This window comes from Saccoglossus kowalevskii, chromosome 9, assembly GCF_978046115.1.
Source record: "Saccoglossus kowalevskii chromosome 9, keSacKowa6.1, whole genome shotgun sequence".
In the NCBI taxonomy this organism is placed as follows: Eukaryota; Metazoa; Hemichordata; class Enteropneusta; family Harrimaniidae; genus Saccoglossus; species Saccoglossus kowalevskii.
In genome coordinates this window covers 18,564,965-18,591,042 of record NC_140649.1, presented here as the reverse complement: position 1 = coordinate 18,591,042, position 26,078 = coordinate 18,564,965, and the positions used below count along the sequence as shown (strand labels likewise).

The following is a 26,078-nucleotide window of genomic DNA, read 5'->3' as shown; positions in this document are numbered from 1 at the left end:
AATACAATGATGATGTAATACAATACAATTATAAATATTCAGTAGTTCCGGAAAGTTATCGCATGACAATGCTGAATATGTAGCTTTAATACCTACATAAAAAGAAAATTTGGTCAGGGGTTTCCTTAGAACATGACTACACGCTCAAAAGCATTCTACTCTTGTCCACAATTTTCCATTACATGCCTACTTTCTAAATACCTAGTGAACCAATACAATTTAGCCATTTTTTGATTGAACCTTCTGGTCAAAATCCCGGGAAATAAACCCTGTTGCTCAATAAGTTTATTTATAAATATAAATTGTATTAAATGCTAGTGACGCTACTCTGAAAGTCTAGCACCCATGCATTTAAATTCAATCATTTCCTAGCCTAATTCTTACCTCTATAAATTCAGAAAATAATTGTTTTTATTTATTAGGCAATTGAATATTGATCTAAAGTTCTTATATCAATTGAAAGACTCAAAGCACTCACCTTTAATTCTATTTATTACATTAGTTATGACTGACACTATGCTATCAATATTACGCCAAATTATTACCAGAATCTATGAGTAAGAAAAACTGATTGTCAGCAAAAGATAAAAGCCCTGCAACAGCAAGATTAACAAGAAGAGTGTCATCACTGACCAATAGACCATTTTCCGTTCACGCATTATGCGTGAAATAGAATGTAAAAACAGGACAAACAAAGGTCATAGCGTCGTAGTGGCGTCAAACATCGCGTGGGATTTGACAAACGCGAACATTTCTATGCTTAATAATGTGCTGTACACATTTGATGGTAGACAATTTCGATTAAGTGAGGGTATTCGAAAGCAATATTCCTCTGTCGAAGATCGGCCAGTCAATGTGAGCTACGAAATAAAGAAATTCGAGTTCAAAATCAAATCGTTCGTTTTTTTCGTCAGACGCGTCTCTTTCATGCATCTCTCGAGATCTCGCAGTTGAACAGAAAATCACCTATTTTCAAGGGATGCTACATAAAGTGGCTGGTAAGGAGGTCTGTGGAAGTGGCCACCACTAAAGACAACCTCAGAGCTGCAGTGCTCTGTGAGTGTTAATCCCTAGATAAATGCCTCAATGTAAACAAACTTGACAATGCTCTTTATATATATCCAGACAGTGTTTATAGCAGATTGGATATTCACCACCATAGCGGATGCAATATAATGTACAGTTTCAACTATTATGTTGGTTAGTTACATTTGCGCTTACTCCAATACAGATATTATGACTGTGGTTACCTTGGGATCGTGATCAATTCTCTTTACGGTATCATGTTTATACATTTTTCTGTGAAACCAGTCTCCAATCAGACAGCCAAGTTCTTTGAGTTTAGGATGAATTATTGACTTTTCCTGAAGAATAAATTGTTGTTTGAATAATTCATGCCCAAGGCTTTCCAGGTTTCCTGGGAAAATAACAAAAACATAGAAGATTGGATATTAAGACATACAATATCGGTACTGTGTCTGAATTAGTTACATTTGCAATATTATAATAATAGCTCAATCTATTTTTTTTTAAATAATGTAAAATACTTTATATTCGCTTGGAATTAATTTTCGCTATTTTCGCCAAAGGAATGATTCAGTTAAAATAAGATCCAGCGAATATACCTTTTTTCCTTTTTCAAAATCACTGAAAATAAATTTCATACAAATCAAACGATAAGACTTTTCAGCAAAAATTAATTAGGAACCAATGGTGAGAGCCTATTTATCTCAACCAAAGGAACTAATGGTGAAAGCCTGTTGATCTCTACCATAGAAACCAATGGTATAGCCTATTTATCCCATAGGAACCAATGGTAAAGCCTATTTATCTCAACCAAAGAAACTAATGGTGAAAGCCTGTTGATTTCCACTATAGGAACCCATGGTGAAAGCCTATCTATCCTCACCATAGGAATCAATGCTAAAAGCCTTTTTACCTGCATCTCCACTATATAGGAACCAATGGTGAAAGCCTATTTATCCTCACCATAGGAATCAATGGTAAAAGCCTTTTTACCTGTATCTCCACCATAGGAACCAATGGTGAAAGCCTATTTATCCTCACCATAGGAATCAATGGTGAAAGCCTTTTTACCTGTATCTCCACCATAGGAACCAATGGTGAAAGCCTATCTATCCTCACCATAGGAATCAATGGTGAAAGCCTTTTTACCTGCATCTCCACCATAGGAACCAATGGTGAAAGCCTATCTATCCTTACCATAGGAATCAATGGTAAAAGCCTTTTTACCTGTATCTCCACTATAGGAACCAATGGTGAAAGCCTATCTATCCTCACCATAGGAATCAATGGTAAAAGCCTTTTTACCTGTATCTCCACTATAGGAACCAATGGTGAAAGCCTATCTATCCTCACCATAGGAATCAATGGTGAAAGCCTTTTTACCTGTATCTCCACCATAGGAACCAATCGTGAAAGCCTATCTATCGTCACCATAGGAATCAATGGTAAAAGCCTTTTTACCTGTATCTCCACCATAGGAACCCATGGTGAAAGCCTATCTATCCTCACCATAGGAATCAATGGTAAAAGCCTTTTTACCTGTATCTCCACCATAGGAACCAATGGTGAAAGGCTATCTATCCTCACCATAGGAATAAATGGTGAAAGCCTTTTTACCTGTATCTCCACCATAGGAACCAATGGTGAAAGCCTATTTATCTCCACTATAGGAACCAATGGTGAATCCCTATTCATCTCCACCATAGGAACCAATAGTAAATGCCTATTTATTTCCACATAGGAATCAATGGTGAAAGTCTCTTTATCTCCACCATAGAAACCAATGGTGAAAGTCTATTTATCTCCTCCATAGAAAATGGCTGTCATTCACTATAAAGAAATCGTTTCCAGAAAAATAGATTAATTGGTGAACTCAAACTTCTGTAACTCATTGTCCTTAAACTGAGCACAATTCATTGCAAAATTAATTCTGTGTATATTCATTCATGAGTATGGAGTTATTGCCTTACCTGTTAGAGAAAGATGAGAATATTTGTGAATCACAGTATTAAGATGATCAATAGCAACTGATAAACTATAATGTTTGACTAAATCCACTAATGTCATTATGACATGCAAGTATATTATATTCTTGTAAGTTTCTTCAACTGGACTCATTTCCATATCTGTAAATAATTGAATAGAAATATTATTATTAAAATGATAACTGTACTGTTTGAAAGAAGATAGTCCGGAGAATCAGCATCAACTGTTGATGTACTGTGTCCTAGGTTGGTAACACTTTCAAAATAATGAAATAACAGAGCTGATTATCACATCATTGTACCCCAATCCTTGCAATTTTGTCATGTATATACATTTACCTGAAAAATTGTTATTCTGTATTACTTGTTCTTGTTGCTTGAGTAAAAACCTTGTTTCGTCTGCAGTGAGTGAGTTAAATGTGTAAGAAGTAGAAATGCCCCCACTCAGTTGCAGTGTAGACAATACCCTATCACAGTTAATTTCAAGAACTTGTAATACTTCGATGAAAGAATCTATCAAAAGGAAAACAGAAACAACAATATATTTAAAAGTTAGGGCTAGATTCCATTAGAACAGTGAAGACTTGTTTAGTCAAAAGATTGGCTTAAAATAGTTTAATCTTCCTTTCACTTATGAATAGAATAGAATAGAATAGAATAGAATAGAATAGAATAGAATAGAATAGAATAGAATAGAATAGAATAGAATAGAATAGAATAGAATAGAATAGATTAGAATAGAATAGAATAGAATAGAATAATGCTTTATTACATTCTTAATGAAATCTGACATTTCAGTTTTGGTAATTGCTGTATTAAAGCTTTTTGAAATTAACTACAATTAAACTACACATACAATACAATAATAGATTTCAAATAAACAACAACTAAATCACACTGAAAATATAGCACAACAATACATTAATTAATTATCACCTTTTCTTTTCTTATTTTGTAGGCTTTCTGTATGTAATTTAATAACCTCAGTAGACATTGTTTGTTTAGTTGTGTTTAAAATGTGTATAAATTTATCTTTGTTTTAATTTTTGAAATTTGGATTGAAGAATAGACTTTATAAATCTTGTCTATTTTCTGTATAGAGATCACACTCAGTGATGAAATGGATTTCATCCTCAATCACGTTACATTTGTCACATTTCCTGTCCTGACGTTTTGTTTTTGGTTTTGTGTGTCTACCCAATTCAGTTGATGGCAGCTAATTCTAAAACTTCGCATTGTTTGAACCGCTTTCCTATCAGTTAACTGTTGTAAATAATATTCCTGTTTAATGTCTTTTATGAATAAACTGTAAGTCCTCAGTTTAGATTCTGTTCTTTGCATGTCTATGTTCCATTTGTTAGTGCAGTACTTTGCTGTCATTTTATTGAAGTTCATGCTGATATTAAGGTCACAAAAGTATGAAAACAGTTACAAATGAACCATCAATAATATAGACTGGGATAAATCATCCAGGCAATTATTAGTAGATACATGTATGACTGTTGTAGAAGACACTTGGCAACACACATTGCATTCCCAATACTAATATCACCAAAACAATTCTTATAAAATAATTGCACTAACCAGTTAAATCAACAGTAATTAATTTTGTTTTTTTCTTGCTTATCACTTTGTTTTTAATATGGTTTGATGGACTTGGTGCATCTGTTCTTCTCCTTAACTTCAATTGTTTTACTTCAGGTTTGGCTAAAAAAGAAAAAAAATATTACTGTTACTGGCCATGCAATGGAGAATTTAATTCATACCACTGATACTGTCTGCACATTTTTCAGAATTATTTTTTTGCTCATTTAGCTACATTATCTACACTATAAGGAGACTTATATGATTTTTGTGGTAAAACTAAAAACATTTTTGCAAAAGGATGGCTAACATCACTATGTTCAGTGAAAATCACACCATGTAGAAACTGTCCATTTAAAATTTGGAAAGTCTAATGCTAACTTTAAACACCATATTTTCATTACCCGGTAGTAAAAAAAAATTCTTCAAATTTACCTTTCTTTCATACACTGGTCGATATATTGGTCATTATCTTAGTATTGGCTACTAAATTGGTCAATATTTTGGTATTGGCCAGGTTACTGATTAATATTTTGGTACTTGCTATCATACTGATCAATATTTTGGTATTGGCCAGGATACTGATCAATATTTTGGTATTGATGAATATATTGATCTATATTTTCAAATTGGTATTTGCCAATATATTGGTTAATTAATATTTTGTTATAGGATGATACATTGGTCTATGTTTTGGTTTTGGCCAGGATACTGGTTAATATTTTGGTACTAGCCAATATATTGATCTATATTTTGGTATTTGCCAATATATTGGTTAATATTTTGGTACTAGCCAATATACTGATCAATATTTTGGTATTGATGAATATATTGATCTATATTTTCAAATTGGTATTTGCCAATATATTGGTTAATTAATATTTTGTTACAGGATGATACATTGGTATATGTTTTGGTTTTGGCCAGGATACTGGTTAATCATTTGGTATTTGCCAGGATACTGGTTAATATTTTGGTATTGGCCAGGATACTGGTTAATATTTTGGTATTGGCCAGGATACTGGTTAATATTTTGGTATTGGCCAGGATACTGGTTAATATTTTGGTTTTGGCCAGGATACTGGTTAATATTTTGGTACTGGTCAATATATATATTGGTTAATTTTTTGGTATTGGCTAAATTGGTTAATAATTGGGTATTGGATGCTATATTAGTCTATATTTTGGTATTGGCTAATATATTTGTATTGACCAATAAAATATCTAGAAGCAGATATATAGTCATGTATACATAACAACAATTAATCTAATACTAACCTATGGATGGTTGTTCCACTTGATGTTTGGCTTGACTTGCCATCCTTAACATCATAAATGTTTCCAATGGATCACTTACTGCTTGTGTATGTGAACTATATTCCAATAGATCACTTACTGCTTGTGTATGTGAACTATATTCCAAGGGATCACTGACTGCTGGTGTATGTGAACTATATTCCAATGGATCACTGACTGCTGGTGTATGTGAACTATATTCCAAAGGATCACTGACTGCTGACGTATGTGAACTACCGGTATATTCCAATGGATCACTGACTGCTGACGTATGTGAACTACCGGTATATTCCAATGGATCACTGACTGCTGACGTATGTGAACTACCGGTATATTCCAATGGATCACTGACTGCTGGCGTATGTGAACTATATTCCAATAGATCACTGACTGCTGGCATATGTGAACTATATACCAATGGATCACTGACTGTTGGTGTATGCGAAATAAATAGTAATTATTATTCCATATCCACTTAAAGGGTTAACATTTTCAGGACTATTGAAAAGATTTAATTCACTAGAGCTGAATAAAAATTACTAAAAAATATATTCAATTACGCACAAACATAAATATGTACAATGGTGATCACTATGATCAATGTGAATGCTGTTGTTTTTTGGGCAGTTTATGAACAAAAATATACTACAATGTAGCTCAACTTTATGACTTTTTATGAGTCGATCGTGACAATGACAATTTTCGGTCAGTTTTGTCAGTCCGTTTTGAAACAGTCCCAGTGTTTGGACTACTGTATTCTTTAACCCTTCATTTCCATAAATATGTATATTATTAACTAACATGTGTACATAATGCTATCATTTCAATCTAATAAATATTTTAATACCCATATTTAATAATACTGAATCAGACTACTACATCTCAAATGATTTTCAATCAATACTTATATCTCCCAGGCAACAAATCAAATCTACCATCAAAAGCTGACTGTGTTAGGGTATTACTAAAATCAGCTATATTTGGTGTATCACATGGTATAAATGAGACTAGAATGTGGCATAGATTCTATGCTGAAAAGCCTTTTAATATTTTACCATATACCATATACTTATTATTATACATCTTTTCCCTTCTTGTAGTAATACATTAATGAGACAACGAAGAATGTTTTCCACTGTGCAAATGTCTGTGTGCAGTGACAAGATTGTATTCCCATCATGCACTGATAGCGCTTTTGTGTGTGAAGTAAACAAAGGAAAGTGTTCGAATGAGACATAAACATGACACACAATTTTCAAATAAAAAAGACATTCAAATTTACACATTCGAATGGCGTATTACGGTGGGTTAATGCTTCAATAAATTAATGTAAGTCCGACTGAAGGACGAAATGTAAGCAAATATTGCATAAAGCACAATGTGGCATGGGAGGTGTCAAAATATGAAAGGGGGATGTCAGCTTGGTCAATGCATGTCATAATTGAGCATTAACACAGATTATAAATTATATTCATAATCATACTATAAATTCTAATGTTTTCCATACCTAATAATTGTAAACATTTCCATCTCTCCAGCTCATGTTTGTAAATAACAACAAAATACATATATCACCTTGGTACTTACAATCAAGTTGCAAACACTTAATTGAGTCGACTTCAAATGTAGTAACTGGTTCGGTCACATGATTTCCAACATTAGAAAAGCAATTTTCCATTAATCTTTTTTGATAACACAATATAAGATCAACAGAATCAGCTAATGGATCCCATGGGACAGATAATTCTAAGTCACCATCAATTTCTATAGTAGAATATACATTTAGTTCTCTCTTGGTGTGCTCTAAAATATTATTTGTCAAATGACAATTCTTCTGAAAAGTAGGTTCTGTAACAAAGAGAATATATGAATATATGGAACAACCAAATAGAGACAAGCCATTGGGATGTCACAGCAGCCTCTGTTCTTGTACGTTGATCATTATATTACATGACAAATGTTCTTTTTTCATAAGTGCATGTACCAGTTCTGCACTGAACTAATGACTTGGACTGCCAGACAGTTTAACATTGTTGGCAAAATGGAAAACGTACATCCCAATTCCAAATAATAGTGCATTGTGGGGACAGTTATGTCAGACATGCTTTATGACTGGCAGAGTTGTTTGATTCAGTCATCTCCCAAAATACATTCAATTTTGATTTGGAATAATATTGAAATATGGTCTAAGGCTGCCAGTCAACCATCTTGATTTGTATTGTATACTATTTGTCAAACGAAATGGCTACTAATTTAAGTGACCTTGAATTGGATTGTGACATATAATCAACTTTCCTAGTTGTGCTAGAACACATTCATTTGTGAACCAAGTTTGGACATAATTGAACAGTGTGAATTTGAGATATAGGCAGAAATGTGTAAAAATGACAAAGATTTTTGATTTTCTTCAAACAAAATGACTGACAGTTGACCATCTTGAATTGGATTGTAACACAAATCAATTTTTGTTGATGTTCTAGCACACAATTGTTTGTGCATAAGCTGCATAAAATCTTAATAAAAATTAAATTGCATCTTTGCGAAATAATACCTGTACCAAATCTGAAAAAAATTTAGTACTTTTACTTTTAAGTTATAAAAAAAATGAACAAACATACAGTAAGTATTTTTGACCAACAAAATGGCCGCCAGTTGGCCAGTTTAGAAAAAAACACACAATAGAAATGATGTACGTCAGTATGCCAACAGATGTTGCCCATATTCTTAGTTTGAACAGAATCAGCCAGCACAACGTTGAGATATTGCTCAAAACATATAGGTTTTTAAGCTATTTTAGTATATTTTAGCAGTTTTCAGAATATATGCACTTTTATTGGAGATGTGCTTCTAATATAGCAGATACAACACAAATGAAACTGTTGTGTCACCTGATTTTAACTTGCTTTTACACTTACTTTGTAAATAAAATAGGAATTGTATCGTACACAATCCATCAGTATTAAAGTAGTTTTTGAAAATCACTATATTTATATTGTCATTGGTGCACCAGGGAATAAGCATAACTAGTAACGTCGCAACAAATCTCAAAATTTCGACTTAGAGGGCATAACGATACGACACATGAAAAGTTTTCAGTAAAATTACAGTGACAATTTACTTCACCTGTGATAACTATTGGATGTACAGTTGTAAACCTTACCTTTGACTGTCATGCAAAATATATCAGTGAGTATTTTTTCTTTCTGCCATATTGTAGATTCTTCTTGTAGCACTTGACTTGAAGTGAGAATGGTTCTAAAAAGTAATATTATAATAATAATAATAATGATTAGCAGTATATAGAATAACATAAAAACAAAAGCTAATTCCATAAATTATATGCCAAATGTGCTGTTGATTAATAATCGTAAATAAACCCATTGTCTAAAACCAGGGATTTTTTTAAACAAGAGAACATGCCATGGCCATGCACCCCCTTACCCTGGAAAGCAGATTCTCTTGCAACCTTAAAAATCTGATTGACCAGAGATCACATGTGGCCACAGTCTTCAACTGCAATCGGTCTGATAGTAATTTTGGCCCCAAGGAAGCCATAGAATGCTTTAGACTTATCAAAAACTCCACACCCTGGTAGATAAGAGAACCCCATCTCCCCCACATTAGTGGCGTCACTGAATTGCAGTGCTCCCTCTTGCAGTTTTTTTCTAGAAAAACCCCTGTAGAATTACTCTGAGTTTTCTCTCATGCACAAGTACAATATATGTGGTTCTAAGATAGATATTAAATGTACCAGTACACATGTAGCTTAATTGTAAGCTCCCTAGTCATGATTAGTTTACCTGCATTTCTCAAGCTTAAGGTAGCGGAATAGTTTTTTCGGCACTTTTCACATATTTTTTTTGAAAATCACAAGCATAGCTCCATAAGGCATGCCACATACATTAGTGTATTTATTTTATTGAAAAAATAATATCTTGTACAAGTAAACTGGTTTTTTCCTTGTGTGCAAACAAATACCCAAGTTTTTTGTTTATCCAGTGTACACCCCATGAGTGCTTCTCATTAATATTCATGGTTAACAAACATAACTGAACTGGGGCTAAGCTATTTACAAACAACTGATAAGATATCTGTTTGTAGTTTACACACAGCTGATAAGATGTGTGCACTGCTTCGTTTCAAGAGGAGGAAGCTGTACAGCAAAAATAAAAACAAAAAACACTTTCGAAACACAACAAATTTTGTATAAACAAAATAGTACATAAGTGTATCACATGTTACCGGATTTTGCCATAAATTCGCCCGGGCCGTTTAACGGCAGTTTGGTATTTTTTAAAGATTTTTTTAAAAATATTTTGGGAAGACAAATTTATGTTCTAAATCACAGTCCCTCTATCACCGGTCTCGAAACGCCTATTGTCTTAGGGGGGATTAGCAATAAACATCCAGTGAGTGCGTGTAGCGGTTGTTGGCGTCGCATAGTCACGTGACAGTATAGCGTCGCTTTCCATTTTGGACAACGTATGATCGAGGGCTCCGTATTTTATTCCTTGCTCTTAGCTGTAAAATTTCATATATTTAACAACTTTTTGTTATTACCGAAGCGAAATACCATTAGTTAACAGGTGAGTTATTATCCATTCTTTCATTTCGAATATTTCGTAGTTTTTTCGATCTTGAAAATTTGACCTCGATTTTCTGACCTCCATTTTGTCAAAAAGTTCATCGCTCAAAACATGTCGGTAGTTTTTCGGTTCCCTTTTCTCGCTTGATATGCTAGCAAAATCTTCAACTCGCATCGTTTTGGCGGGTGGAAGTGTATTTGCTTCGAGTGGGAGTGTTTATATCGTATTATTTTTTGTCGAATTCTTGAAAACTGTGTGATCTTGGTTATTCACATACGACCAAACATCTTGAGAATAGTCGATTGTTGCGATAATGGGTCGTGTTTTTTAAATCAGATATTCTTACGTTATGATCACTAAATTCACTATTTTATGTGCTGTTGAAGGTGCCATTCACGGTAAAAGATGTTCTGTGCTGCCAACATTTTTTTTGTGTCCCGAAAAATAGATTTTCTGTGTGTGTTTTTCGAAACTCGTGGTTCAACTCGACGCCATTTTAGATACAGAACTGTGCGTAAATACATCAACGAGAGTTTCTCGTTTCGGTTCCTTTTTTGAGAATAATACAAATCCGGTGTAGATAATAATACCCAATACTGGTTGTTATGAAGATTAACAAATGAGTTGTGGGGTTAAGGTATATTTGGGTATCTGCTGTTTCGTTATATTCGGTAAAATATCTTTGTTTACATTTTTATTTTATTTTTATATTGTCAGACGAGAACGTGCAGCTGTTGAAGCCATACAAGCTCTTAACAACCATGCCTCGTAAGAAGAACAGTTTTCGGAGGCCCAAGAGTTACTACAAGCAATTTGAAAAAAAAGTCCAGTGAATGTGATGACTTTTCACAATCGCATGTTACCATTGCTAATGATGCTACAATGCAACATGTAAGAATTAAATGTGGAAGTTATTATATTCTCAAAGTGCTGGAAATGCTATGTGTCTTAGTAAACAAACGGTTGATGAATTGAAAATGACTGGTGAGTTGAGTCGCACTTATTTTTATTTTATGTGAAATTGTTATTCACTGTAAAGTTTTCCAGAAATTGGTAATATGCTAGTAATTTAAAATTTATCTTACGAGTTATTTTTGTTTTGTTTTTCCCAGTGCATTCTTTTGTAGAAGTATCTAAATAACTACTAAACCATGGAGTGGATTTTATATTGAGTGAGAGGTTCCGTCAAGACCCACTACAAGCCCACTTCAGTAAGCATCGGCACAGAGGAGGAAGAGCAAATAACCACCCAACAGTTATGGCTTTTGGGTATCAAGAGAATGTCATCAGACTTCAAAAATCTTATCACATGCAGTGCATCACAGGCAATACAGGGAGACACAAGAGAAGGCCCTTACAGCATATAGTAGATGATACTCCTCCTCTTCTCTTTCCAAACAGAAGTGTTAGTATTTCTGTTTTTGAAAACAATGTAAAATAGTAAAAAAACAAGATATACTAATATATTGCTGTTTTTTGTATTTATTGTTAGATGTAAATAAGTTATAAATAAATAAATACAAATTTTAATTAATTTTGCTTTTGTGCTTTCATTGCCATTTTCTTTAAGTTGTAGGGAATGTAATCAGCAAAATATCTGAGTGCCTGCTCTTCCTCAATACTTAGTTCACTTGTGCTTGCTGCTTCAACTGTTTCAGACTGGTAGTCCATGGTGTCCCTTCGGGTTCTTGCCAACACTGCAAAGTTAAAAATGCATGTTCTGAACAGTTCATCTATATCTGTGTCACTGGGCCGAAAATCCATAAATACATTAATTATGTCATCTGTGGTTTTTCTGTCTACCCACATATTAAAAAAAGCATGCCAAACCATCTTGTGGTGTAAGGCCTTTGCAACAACAATTTGTTATACACTGCTGGGTCTGGTAAAACCTGAAACGGAAAAACTTAATTATTGCACATGGTAATTGCATTTTTTAAATTACTATATTTTTATTTTAGGATATTACAATGCTCTTCCTTCATGGATACTAGATGGCTAGTAATAATTCATATTCAGTACATTTGAGTTGAAAATAATATTTATTAAGCTTATCTAAAAAAAATAATCAGGCCCACAAAAAAATTCTTTGAGCCTATCTTAAAAAAAATTATAACGTGGCTCTATGGAGATTAAACCTGTAATAAAAAAAATGTCTACCTGATCTGCTGTGTTCTTCACTGGACCTTCTTTTCACAGATTGTATATTGCCAGTTTGCTAGTGTTCAGGAACTGAAAACAATGTAATATAACCATGAAGTATACAGATTACCATAGATAGAAACTAAAACTTATAAATAAATATATTCATAATAAATCATTCATATATTCATATTCGTCAAGACATCATGAGGATTTTCGGTCAACAATACTCATTCACACTTTCACAAGAGGCGACAAGTTGGTAGTGATGTCGACTTCATGTTATCGTGTCTGCCCAGTTTGATTCATACACGGCGAGTCTGCCGACCCAAATAAAAAGCAATAGGCTCTTTTTCGTATAATTATTGTACTCAAATTTATTGCCTCCTCCTTGCCCAAGATATTGTCACAGGAGCGCCGTGAAACGGAAGTACATGCAATCTCAGACAACTAATAATCGTTGGAGATGCAACCAGCTGCCTGATGCAACTGTGCTAAAAATATGAAAAAAAATTCGAACAACATTTAGACCAAACATTTACTAATTCCCCTCGATCATACAGCAATAGTAACGGACATACCTTTGACGTTTGTATCATGAACATTTTTCATGTGCCCCTTGAAGCCACTTAAACTTTTGTACTGCTTGTCGCAAGTCGGGCAGACGTAGACGAAATTTCTCCGTTTAGCAGATTCGCGTACATGTACTTTCATATCGTCTGGAACATCGGCAGCATTAGAGGGGAAAAAGTCTTCCTGTCCCATCACAAAATCCCATTCGATATCTTCGTCCTCGAAGCCAACAAAATCATTTCCGTACTTCCACGACATGCTGCTCAAAAATCGACTTCCAATGTTTTGATTCTGGTTCTGAAAACTTCTGCGCAACCGCACAATTTTTTTTCGCAAAGCATGTCGGGTAAATCATTAATGGTAATGATATGCGGGTCAACTTGAAGATGACCCCTGACAAGTTGCATCAACTGCGGATTACGTATAGGTGTCAATGGTTTATTTACCCGCTACGCGCAATAGGACAATAGGACAGCGGCCGTTTCGAGACCGGTGATAGAGGGACTGTGTCTAAATGTTATTTTAATAAATTTGTTGTCAAAATAAAAGTACAATGTCACAGTTGGAGATTTTTTATTTTTTTTTTATTTCTGTTTGATACATTATATGCTTTTTAGGATCAGATCCTTGACCCTTACCGAGTTCCGTGTTGATTGACATTCAACGAGATCCGAATTTTTAATTTGATGGCTGGTTTGAATATATCCACTTTTACAGTGATCAATATAAGCGTTTGGAAATAGCATAATTATATTGCGTGAGTGAAAGAAGCCAGTGAAACAGCGTGTTCTATTTATTTCTAACGCGCGTGGTCGGCGTCTTTGATTGCGATTGTTTTGTATTTTTGTCTTCGAAATGTATCACTCGCTGCGTTTTTTTTGGGGGTCATGTCTCGCAACTGAAAGTCCAAGCTGACTTTGTTTTGGCTGTAAAACTAAAAGCCCCCAACGTCGGATTCGTCAGCGTCATTCACAAATACTTGAAGGGCATCTGTGATATCTTCACCTTCAAACTGTCTTCGTCTAAAAAGTCAAATTCGTCATCTTCTTCTCCACAGTTAGCTTCCCCAGCTAACACCTCTTGAAGTTTGCTGTTCAGTAATTTACTTTCATTGACTCCACCGTCATTCACAGCAGTTTTCGTTTCCTCAACGGCGGTACTCACAATGGTAAAGGATGTTTCCCAAGATAGTACGACGTATTCAATGCGTAAGTGTGAATTATAAACAGACCAGAAAAGTCCGGTTAAAGCAACAAAAAGACGACAAAAAGACACTTTGAAGCCCCGTCATAGCCATAACAAGAAACCACGTGGGGTTGTTTAGTGTCTGTCAATATTTTAGAACACTGCATTTTCATTGGTCGAATTACGTTGAAAGAGTCGTCAATTGAAACAAATATTACAGTCTGTTGACAGTGATTGATCACTGTTATCATCATGAGAAAAAAAGAGTTATCCGCAATATACTTGCTGTTGGGGAGCCACACTACGGTAGCTTCCTTTGCCGAGATCGCCAGAATCTTCACGATAAAGTGGCAAGTTTAAAACTTGATGCAGCACAATTATTTGCGAACATAATGGACTTGAATTTAGCTGATGGTGGTTGTTACTATCTTAAAATAAAATCAAACCAAAGTCCGACGTACCTGCAAAAAGAGTGCATGTAAATGTGCTGTAAGACGAACACTTTGGTAAGGAGGGGCAGAGTTTCCTTCGAATTTGTCTGAAAATCGCTTTAGGCTTATTCAGGTAAAATGAAAACTAAACTTGCACGAACACTACAAAAGGTCCCTCCCGAAAATAACAAGTCCAACAAAAACGGTCTCGTCGGATGATGATTTACAATATTTTCGTGTTGAAAATTTACTCTGCATTTCTTCCAATTCCACACATAAAAAAACTTACCCCACAGCCGTCATTCCATTTTCTTATTCTACCGTAATCTGCGCAAGTTTGCTCGCGGGAGTCTGATAATTATTGTCGGAAAGTGTTCTTGTTTCTCTAAAAGACTTTGAAACTTGTGGAATACTCAAGAAAATAAGTTTGCAAATAAAACGGCCCAAACATAAATACGCTATGTTGACAAACACTTCAACTGCCCAGTGTAGTATTTGTGTTGTTTGCTACCTGCAAACAGAACCGCCCACTTTGCATAATCCCAGCTGTAATGAATGACGTCACCGTTCGTTATCAGCACTGACCGTGTTAAAACTCCATAGCGTGAAAGAAAACGGTAAAAATACAGTTTTTTCACAGACATAAATGTCGAATCATGATTTTTTCTGAAAACAACCTTCAAGGTAATTTATTTACTGCCAACCTATATAATTGTTGCTGCTAAAACGGGAGTTAACCTTGATTGAAGTTTAAAATCATAAAAGTGCCGATTTCTCGGTGTTCGATTTCTGGCAATTGCCGTTGACCTAATTTTAAATGGCGTTTCAGTGAGTAGCGCTACGATGTCGCCGTTTGGCTTTCCGTACTCTCGAATATGTTGGCTTCGTTTCCGTATTTACATTTTTGCGAAATTCTATCGCGTATTTTCACAAACCTCGCGCAAACCACCGGTATACACTAACTTTAACACCAAAAAACGTGCTTGAAATTTTCCATTTTCGGAGAGGAAAAAAAAACTTAATTTAAAAAATAGAAATACGGATTTAAACTTCATGACCTTTGCTTCAAAACAGTGTAAAGTTTTTGGCCGCATGCATGACCGTAGAGCTGACATTTAAAAATGTATTCACGTTAGTTAATTATCAGCCGCGCCGATTTTCAGAATCATGTGACGCTAAAACAAACACAGTGTTCACAAAATATTAATAATAGAAAAGTACAAGTCAAGGGCTTTCCAAACATATATAGATTGTATAGGTTCTTGTAAAATTTACTCCGATTATAGATGTTTACATTTTCCATGCCAAAAAACTATCTCGCTACCTTAAAACTATTATTACAGTACTGAACTTGTATAGAAAAACACTAATCAAATATATATGGCTTGCACTGACAGAAATATAAGGCCAATATACTTACGGTGTATGATATGGTGACAATGGATAGGGTTCACATTGTTTGATATTATCTAAATCTAAAGAAGTTGTAATTGTAGTTTCTTCTGTTTCAGGTGTTTCTAGTAGAACTAGCTTCTGCATTTCATCTCTTTCATCTATATCTGTTTGTATGTAATATATAATTATATATTTGTTACTGTACCGTGGAAAGTTACAGCCTGCTGTAATTTTGAGGTATATTGCATGGGGTATACTTTAGGAAACATGCATTTTAATAGAACAATTTCGCAGCATTACCAAGATGGTGGACGCCTTTGAAAACAAAGTTTATAGCAAGAAAGTTCTAATTATTTTCACCATTTTGCTCAGCTCTGGGCTTTCTATATCAAGCGGTTGGTTCTCAATGATGTGTAATGTTATTACGAGGATACTGAAAAGTATGCACTCAGACAGTACATGGTCACATTGAACCTCGCTATGCGGCAGTTTATACTCTTGTAGTACTATCTTTGTGCATAATTTACGATATCCTTTTATTATTGATCTGGGTCTCATATAATGAAAGATGGCGACTTTTCCTCTTTCACGGTTCAACAAACTGGGACGTTACCAAGCTTTTAAATAATTAGGTAATTTTTAAGGTGAATAGAAGGTATCAATGGAGTCACTGGCACTAATTATTGCAAATCCTGCCTAGGTCAAAACTCATTCTAAGTGATTTCCATTAGAAGAGCGCATTGGATTGGGAAAAATCAATGTTTATCAACACAAATGTTGCACATGTGCGGTGTGACAACCACCGCCCTTTAATTTAAAGCCACTTTTTGAAAATATCAAAAGAAATTTGATCGGTGTAAAGTAATTAATGCAACCAAACAATATACTGGATTAAGGCACATTTTAGAATCATGCACAAACAGATCTTCAAATAAACTAAAATATACTGTGCTTTATGTTGCATGGGACACAATGAATTGAGGCATTTTATTTAATTGTGTTATTGGTTTCATGAGTCATTTTCGGGGGATGACCCATTGAGGAAAGATGATCAAATTTCACAAAGTTCCTTTTTTGTATCCTGATGAGAAGATGCTTTTTGTCATTTATGATGGAATGTTTCACTCATGCAAAACATTAAGAATTTGTTGGACAGGTGCTTTTGAATTCTACATTTTTTTCAGTCAAATTTTTGGTGCAACTTTTTCACATTTTTATGCACTTTCAGTTAATTCTTTGTTAATTCTGAAGAAAATAAACACACAGTGTAATTTTCCAGTTACTACAAGTTATGATAATAAATTTTTAAAACAAGGTTAATGAGGAAGATTGGTCACCTAGAATGCCGAGCAATGTGAAGTTTATATATTTACCATTCTTATTCAATCTTGTAAAAACTTCATTCTTTGTGTGTTTCATAGATGGTGATAAGGTAGATGGTATTAATTCTGTTGCCGTATTTATATCTGTGTCTTTCAACATCATATTAAAATCTGTAAATCAAAAATAGCAATTCTGGTATTTACACAATGTATATTGAAGACTAAAAGATAAAACTTTGCATTTTGTAGTCAGTTAACTCTTTGAGTGACATATCTGAAACATATTTGTGTGGCCCAGAATTGTATGAAATATACTGAAAATTTAACAAAATTTGAAAATACTTACTTACACTGTATTTTTGGTGGAAAAAAATATCTGGCTCTCAAAGGGTCAACAAACTAGTAGTATTAATGTATTGTGTAATGCATATCAGCCAGTGAGTACTAGACTGGCAAAGTCGGGACTTCTTTTTTGTTTTACAAAAAGAAATAATTAATTGTTCTTTTAGTCCCTTTAGCGTAATCGCGAACACTAACCTGAACGCTAAAGAAATCCCGACTGGACGCATGTGCGGGCATTTGACTGCTATTAATTATTCATGATGTCATTGATTATTCATGAGTGGGTGTATGAAAGATAACATGACCTTTTAAAGATTGATTTGATTCGATCGCAAAGATGGATACTTTAATTTTCTAAGTGCAAAGGTGATAATTTCATCCATGTTTACTGAAAACAAGTCGATTTAAATGTCTAATGTATATAACTAATCTTTCAAAATTGCTGGGAACTCAGAAGTGAAAGGTCATGTACGTACATTAACATAGATAAGATATGACGTATACAGCTGCACTCTGATTCGTTGTCAATGCTAGTCAACAACTTTTAATTAGCATAATCACCTGAGTGATTCCGCTCCGGTTTTCACTCCAACGCAGGGGGTCACCTGCAGATGTGTCCAGTCGGGATTTCTTTCGCAGTCATCATGTTAAAAGGGCTAAATTGACTACTTATTATAATTTTTGTGAATCAAAAAACAAGTTCCGACTTTGCCAGTCTAAGTGAGTACCTATTAAATTTGATATACACTTAGAGCAACATTATGCAAATGACTTCAATACCTAATGACCTGCTTCTTAGCATTGACATGGTATTTATCACTTTGAGTGTCATTTTTTTTTTCTTATCAAAATTTCAGTGCAACATTTTGTTAATTTTTAAGTATTCTTCAAAAATATAATTTATAATAATAATTTTATTATTATTATTATTATTATTATTATTATAAATAATTCTGTCTGAAGCAAACCTCAAAAAAATCATGTGGGTTTTTCTTTGTGAATGGTATCAAAAGTTGACTTTGGTCTTCAAAAAGTTAAAGACTATGGTTTTTGGCAATCTTGCTGAATATACTATATGATTTATGTTATTTCAATATACAGTGAAACATGTCCAAATCGACCTCCACTGGGACCAACGTTTTTGGTCAGTTTTCAAAAGGAGTTGGTTTTATTGGGGTGTGGGCATGGTCGCAAAAAAATCACATGTAAACTACAATAGATGTATACTCACAAGTTAGACTGAAGCTACTCTGACCAGGGTCCCAGTTACAAGCAACACTCATATAATTATAATAATTATATTTAATTTTTCTTGTCAGAACTAACCTTGAGAAGAGGTTAATTCATTGGTGTCATTTATTTTTTCTTGAGCTAATTCATTTAATAAAGACTTGTGTGATGTGTAGTCTGGAAGTGAGTTTTTGTTTTCGCATATTTCTTCTTCTAGTGAGTTATCCTATGGCATATGTAGAGAATATTATGCAAATGGGTTTGTCAAGTTAACTTCACATTACATACACACATTCAATTTCCCTAAATGGTTATACAACGCTTAAAGTTGTATTATCCCAATATATATTGTTTGAAGCATTTGGAATATGAAGTATTATGCGACATATAATAAATGCAACAGGTTAAGATATTTTCAAAATATCAAATCATTGAGTTTCTTGCAATTAGCCAAACATCGCAGAGCAGTTCTATGGATTTTTGTTTGTGATTTAGTTTTTAGCATCTTAGGGTGCCATCACATCACCAAATTGCTTGCCGAATTCTCTGTTTTGTGATCAAAAGTGACCTAGCCACAAAATAATAATAATAACTTTATTACACTACAAAAAACCTCCAGAAGGTTTTTGTTTGGTAAAGAACATAAATACAAATACAATAAATTCAAAAGAGATAAAATTAAAAGGGAAAATAAAAGAAAAAATGTCAGTAAAATAAAACAAAAATTAATTAATTACTTTCTGTGGTTTTAAAAATTGTGCTCTTCAAATATTTTGCTATGTTATGTTTGCTAGGCTATGTTATTCTCCATAATCTTTTGAAATATCGCACTGTGTAAATGTGTAAATATTTATTGCAGTCATCAAACGGTTTTTTCTTTTTTTATAGGACGATAATTTTATTCATGTTACCATTGCGTCTGAGCAAACATTAAATACACTTCCCAGGTTAGGTCGGTTATTTCACACAATTATGTTCAATTGAAAGCTAACACATATCTTTCATCTCTATTCAATGCATTAATTAATTATTTCTATACACTAATTATTTTAAATTAATACATGTACATGTTTGTAAGAGAAAAATGTGAATTCTTATTCATACCAAGTGATCCAGCTGGATTTTATTTGTTTTGTCATTCCAACCTAGTGGCTTTATAGTAGTGTCTTTTGGTGGCTCTTTCCAATCACCATCATCATTACCATCAAGCAAAAAATCATTTCTAAAACACAAAGAAAGATTGCGAAAAGAGAACAATTATAGCAGTATGCTGATAAAAGTGTCCAAACTGTGTTCAGATCAAGCTTAGAAAGAACTCCTGTGTTCTGAAGGTATTGGAGGTACAAATACAGAATATACAAACTAGTACAAATAGAGAATACTGTATTTACAATATTAGAAGCATATCTTAAATAAACACAAATTGAAGCACCAATAAATTGGTTAATTTATGTAAATTAGATAATTAGTAAGCACAAAATTTAATTGGCAAATTAATGTGCAAATTAGGTAATTAATATGCACGAATTTCAACTAAAATCTATGTACCAAGTTTCATTGAAATCTGTTTAATGGTCCATGAGAAGCAAATAAAAATGCTTAATATTGGCTGATTAATATGCAAACTAGGATTTCAATCAAAAATCAGGTCTAAGCATTAAAAGCAAAAAAAAATGCTTTTCTTAACATAAATTGATACTACAGGCCCATATGAAATATGAAAGAATTTCTCAAAAGTAGTTTTGTGTTGGTTTGTGAGCTACACATGTCACAGACATGACAAAATCTCAGTCTTGCAATGGTACAACAATGTGAAACCAGTAAGCAATTTTGAATCAGAACGTGAAATGATGTATTAAGTTTGATTTGATTCACTTTCCAAACGTAAGAAATGCTTGATTTTGATGTATTTTTAGCTTTAGAATGGACACCGATATTTGTGTTGATAAATAATGAATTTCCCACAATTCAATGCGCTTTTCTAATGAAATCACAAGTACGAGTTTTTCCCTGGGCACCACTTGCACTAATTATCGCCAGCGACTTCTTCGATATCTTCCAAACACCAAAACAAAATACCTAATTAAAGCTTGGTAACTTCTTAGTTTGTACTAGTTGGTGTGCGCTACAGCCAAAATTGCCATCTTTGTTTATATGAGACCCATATCTTGTGCATACGCGGCGCGACGACTACTGCCCTTTAGTCATATGTACTAAGATTGAATATACAGTGGCCCCTCGCTAACTCGCGCCTCAATAACTCGGGGTCCCGGCTAAGTCACGGGTATCACCATGGCTCCCAAAACCATAGTACACGTACATATACATGTATTGTTTTTGATGTCCAGTTTTTTTCTTTGTGCATGAGTCTGTTTGTTTTTATTCATAAATGTGCGAAGTTTTAAACAGCTGTAAAATCGGCAATGAAAAAAGCATGCCGACTGGCAGACTATGATTACAAACATGCAGCGCTATCAATTAGCACCGTATTTCAAAGGTATGCCGGTAAACACCGCGAGTACGCGGCCAACGAGTGAACATAAACAATGGCTAGGTGTGAAAGTGTGATCGGCTTTCAGTCTAGAAATAAACACCATTTTCGGGTTTACTTTGATGAACATGTTTAAAAACTCAACTGAAACAGCCACTGGCTTCATTCTGATCTAAAGTTTTCAACTGAGCAGTATGTCTAAACGAAAGTTAACAAGCGTTTCCGTAAGAGATAAACTTGCAGCGATCGACCGAGTAAGGAAAGGTGAAACCAAGGCTAAGATTGCACGTGACCTCGGCATAGGTGAATTCACTATTCGTGGATGGGCGAAAGACGAAACTAAGCTGAGAAAGTTCATTTTCGATGTGGACCAGGAATCTGGACTTAAACGAAAACGAGCTAAACTGGCAGACAATGAAGACATCGATAAGTTGTATATGTATGGTTTATTCAAGAAAGATCTGCAGGAATGCCACTGTCTGGTCCCATCATACGGGAGAAGGCTTGCATCCTGGCTAAACAATTGCAAGGACAGGACTTTGACTTTGAGGCCAGCGCTGGGTGGTTCTGGCGTTGGCAAAATAGACACGCTGTTCATGAAATTTCTGTACAAGGGGAGGCTACATCAGCGGATCTTGAGGCTGCAAAAAACTTTCCAAGAAAATTGAAAGAAATTAATGAAGCTGGTGGTTACTCGGAGGAACAAATTTATAATGCTGACGAAGCAGGTTTATTTTGGAAAATGTTGCCATCCAAGACACAAGCATCTGCAAGTAACTCACAGAACGCTGGACACAAACAAAATAAACAGCGGATTATACTGTCATGTTCACTGCTAATAAGACCGGCAGTCACAAACTTAAACCCCTTGTGATTAGAAAAAGTCTTCGACCACGCTGTTTTCATCATGTGAACACTGACAATTTGCCGATTGTGTATATGGCTTCTGGAAATGCGTGGATGACACAGTTTTTGTTCAAGGACTGTTTTTTTAACCATTTCGTCCCAAGTGTACGTCGCCACTTGTCATCGCACGGATTTGAATCGAAAGCATTGCTACTTTTAGATCAGTGCCCAGCTCACCCACGTGAAGATGCCCTAGTAACACAAGATGGGCAGATTAAAGCATTTTTTTTTGCCGAAAAACACAACCAGTAAAATTCAGCCAATGGATCAAGGCATTACCCGATCATTCAAAGCAAATTATAGCCGCGAACTACTGTTGCAAATTTTGCTGGATCCAGAGTATTCATCACTGATCACAAGCTTGAAATCCTACACGATCAAAGACACGTGTTACATGTACATAACTGCAAAGGCATGGAAACAAGTTAAATCGAAGTCAATTGAGAAGTGCTGGATGAAAGGACTTGGAACTGCTTTTAGCATAGAACCGTCCACCAATGACGAGGTCGTCAATAACCCCGAACAGGAATCTGTTTCGCAGCTGATCGACCCTGCCGCTTCAAATGGTTTGGCCACGAACTATACCGAGAATACAATAATGGATTGGATTACTGCTGACGAAGATATTCCCATGTTTGAACTTTTATCTGATGGGGGCATTGCAGCTCTGATCGGTGGCTGTGAAACACCAATACAGTCCGACGATGAAGAGGAAACAGACAAGGAAAACATGGAACCTCCCCCAACTTCAACAGACACAATAAAAGGACTAGAAACTGCATTAGAGTTTTTTAAATCGGCGACTGGTAACGACATTGATGGTTTGAAGTTGATGCAGTTAAAGGGACTTATTGATTGTTGTAAAACAATTCAATGTAGGAAACAACGGCAGGCAAGCATAACACAATTTTTCAAGTAACTGTTGCTCGGTTTAATAGATGAACAAACAATGAATATTTAATGTAAACACTGATAACAGTTTTCATTGTAGTTGCCATTTCGCACCTTTTTATTCACAATTACATGTACATGTATACGATCAATGACAACCTTTTAATGAAGATACTCCTTTTCTGTGTGATATAACGTGTTGATTGTTTTTATTCTGCCCTTTGTTTGAATAAATAGCCACTTTCCCAAGAACCTCACTAAGTTGCGGCCCTCGATAAGTTGCGGTTTTTGCTTGGACCCCAACACCCGCGTGCGCCAACTGTATTACTGTTCGATTACATTCTTCTTTTGGAGTTTTCACAAGCTCACAAGCTCAAGAGTGTAGTTTTTTGCATTGTTCTAAACTTTAGTCAGTTGACAATAAACGGTGTTAGACGAGTTAATACTACGAGACGTTGCATTATCCATAAGTCTACAAATTGAACCTGCTCAGTGACGCCTGATAAAATACAGCTCAGTCGTCAAGCCACAGTAGTAATTCTTCATGGTGTTCTACCATTTTTGTTTGAAACACATGTGCATGTGCAAATGCATATATATATCTCAAGATGATGTATGTGCGGATCCACAAGTCCCATTTTTTGGAATTCATTCAGATAGAGAGCATATGAAATTCACATAGACAATGTATCATACCAATACTGAACATGACAAGGCACACCAACTGTGGAACTTAATAACTAAAACACCCATGCACCTAAAACAATATGTTAATTACCTGAAGACATCACTCCCATCAACAACTAAAGGATCTTGAATTTGTTGTTTTTTTAGCCTTGCACTTAGTTCCTGGAGCTTAGGAGTGTGGTTCAAGTAAGACACAAACGCATCTTCAACACAAGCAACTTCTTCAAAGGACATACTTGATTCTAAATATTGAATATATGAAATGATCAGCATATTTCAACACAGTCAATGCCAAATGGTTCAAATTTAAGTTGGTTCAGATTTTGTTTCAGATAAATATTTACCTTCAGTAGGAACTGTTTGAATGCATTCAAAACATGACTCGGTTAATGTTATTGATACAGGAGAATCAGGATTTGAACTTGGTATGATGTCATTATCAAGATTGGCAAATAAAATTCCATTACTGTAACAAGAATGTTGAAAATAATTATTAACTATTGATAGAGTATGCCCACAAATGGGAGTCCAATTATTGTGTATTTAGCACATTCTAATATTATGACAAATTGATGGTTTTTTTCATTTCTCTGCAATTGTGAAGTGCATAAACCATTTTGAAAAAGACAAGGAAAAAAGTGTAGTACATTATCCAAAGTGAATAAAACTATTTTATCTCCAATGGAAGCCCAGGAAGCACTGAGGTTAAATTTATAAGACCCAGTTCTCTAGATTTTGTCCAAATGGGGGGGGGGGGGGGGGTGTAAATAAAATAAATGTACTTCACAAAATTCATATTGACAATTTGGCAATTTTGGGAGGGGGAGGGGTCATATTGCCCGAGTCTTACAATATCTTAAGGAACATATACCTGACCGTCATGCTTTCAATGCCAGTATACCCTGCATCCTGAGGATAAAGACCGAGCAGTTCTTTTAGATTTCTATCTTCTGACATATCTTCTAGCGGTTGCTTAGATTTCACTGAAAAAAATCATCATTCGAATTACTACACTTCAAAATGACATTTCATTGACAAAAAATATGACTGTGCATGCTTATTTAGTACAGGTTTGAAATTACCAGTTGCCCAAAGCACAGACTACCTGTTGCTCTGCAGGCACAATCATTTTCCAAATTACTGTGTTAGTCTTATTGCGCCACAAGAGATTACTTAAATTTATAAATCCGTTTTCTTTATTGTTATAATACCAGTTTATAATAATTGTGCACTGACATTTATTTTTTTTTTTTCACACTTTTCAGCTGTTAGTGATAACAAAGCAAATCATGAAATTGATATTATCAGTCTTTAAAAATGCCTAGTTTGGCCTTAAAGATTTTAATGTCCAGCTCTGCCAGTGAATAGTACAATAACTAAAAACAAAAAAATAATATAGTAAAAACTGTTATAAACCAATTTCAGAGATGCATCAACATTTGAAACATCATATCAAGAGAAAATGGGTTGAAATGTTTATTGATGGTTCTTTGACTCACCTCGTTGCCATGGCGACTGATACACTGAATCTTCTACTTCACTGTAAAGACAGGTGTATGATACTTCAAGATGAGATGGTAATGTTAATAATGCATGGTTAAGTAATCTTCTTCGCCTACTCAGAGCCTAGAAACAGAATAAATATATATTATAACCATGATGCCATGCCTTTATATTATACACATGTAATATTTGTAATACTTTTTGGCTTGCCTCCATTGTTCTAGTCTGTTTCTTTGTTCTCCAACCTGTTTACTAGGGAAGGACTATTTTTCAGAATACTCTTGTTCAATACAATGTACCTGTCACTATTTAAATATCGGCCATTTTTCTCAACATCCAGAATTCAAACAAACAATTTCCAGATCAACAAGTCATTGTCAATGACACGTCCTCGTTCCATTCATATTTGAGTGACATATACATTCAAAGCAGATCATGACCGAAATCTCAGACCACTGAAAGTGGTCTGATCCGAAATGCACCTGCATATGTACAACACATTG

At 34.6% G+C, this 26,078-nt stretch overlaps 2 long non-coding RNA genes across 2 annotated transcripts; one reads left to right on the top strand and one right to left on the bottom strand.

Annotated features, from left to right (window-relative positions):
• Positions 1-57: 57 nt before the first annotated feature.
• Positions 58-1,304, bottom strand: LOC146738935 (uncharacterized). The gene is made up of 3 exons (XR_014930565.1): positions 1,251-1,304; positions 479-551; positions 58-92 (listed from the first exon to the last, which is right to left on the bottom strand). It is a non-coding gene; the product is annotated as an uncharacterized LOC146738935 (long non-coding RNA).
• Positions 1,305-10,233: 8,929 nt separating this feature from the next.
• LOC146738934 (uncharacterized) lies at positions 10,234-11,939 on the top strand. The gene is made up of 3 exons (XR_014930390.1): positions 10,234-10,477; positions 11,195-11,461; positions 11,590-11,939. It is a non-coding gene; the product is annotated as an uncharacterized LOC146738934 (long non-coding RNA).
• The last annotated feature ends 14,139 nt before the right edge of the window (positions 11,940-26,078 follow it).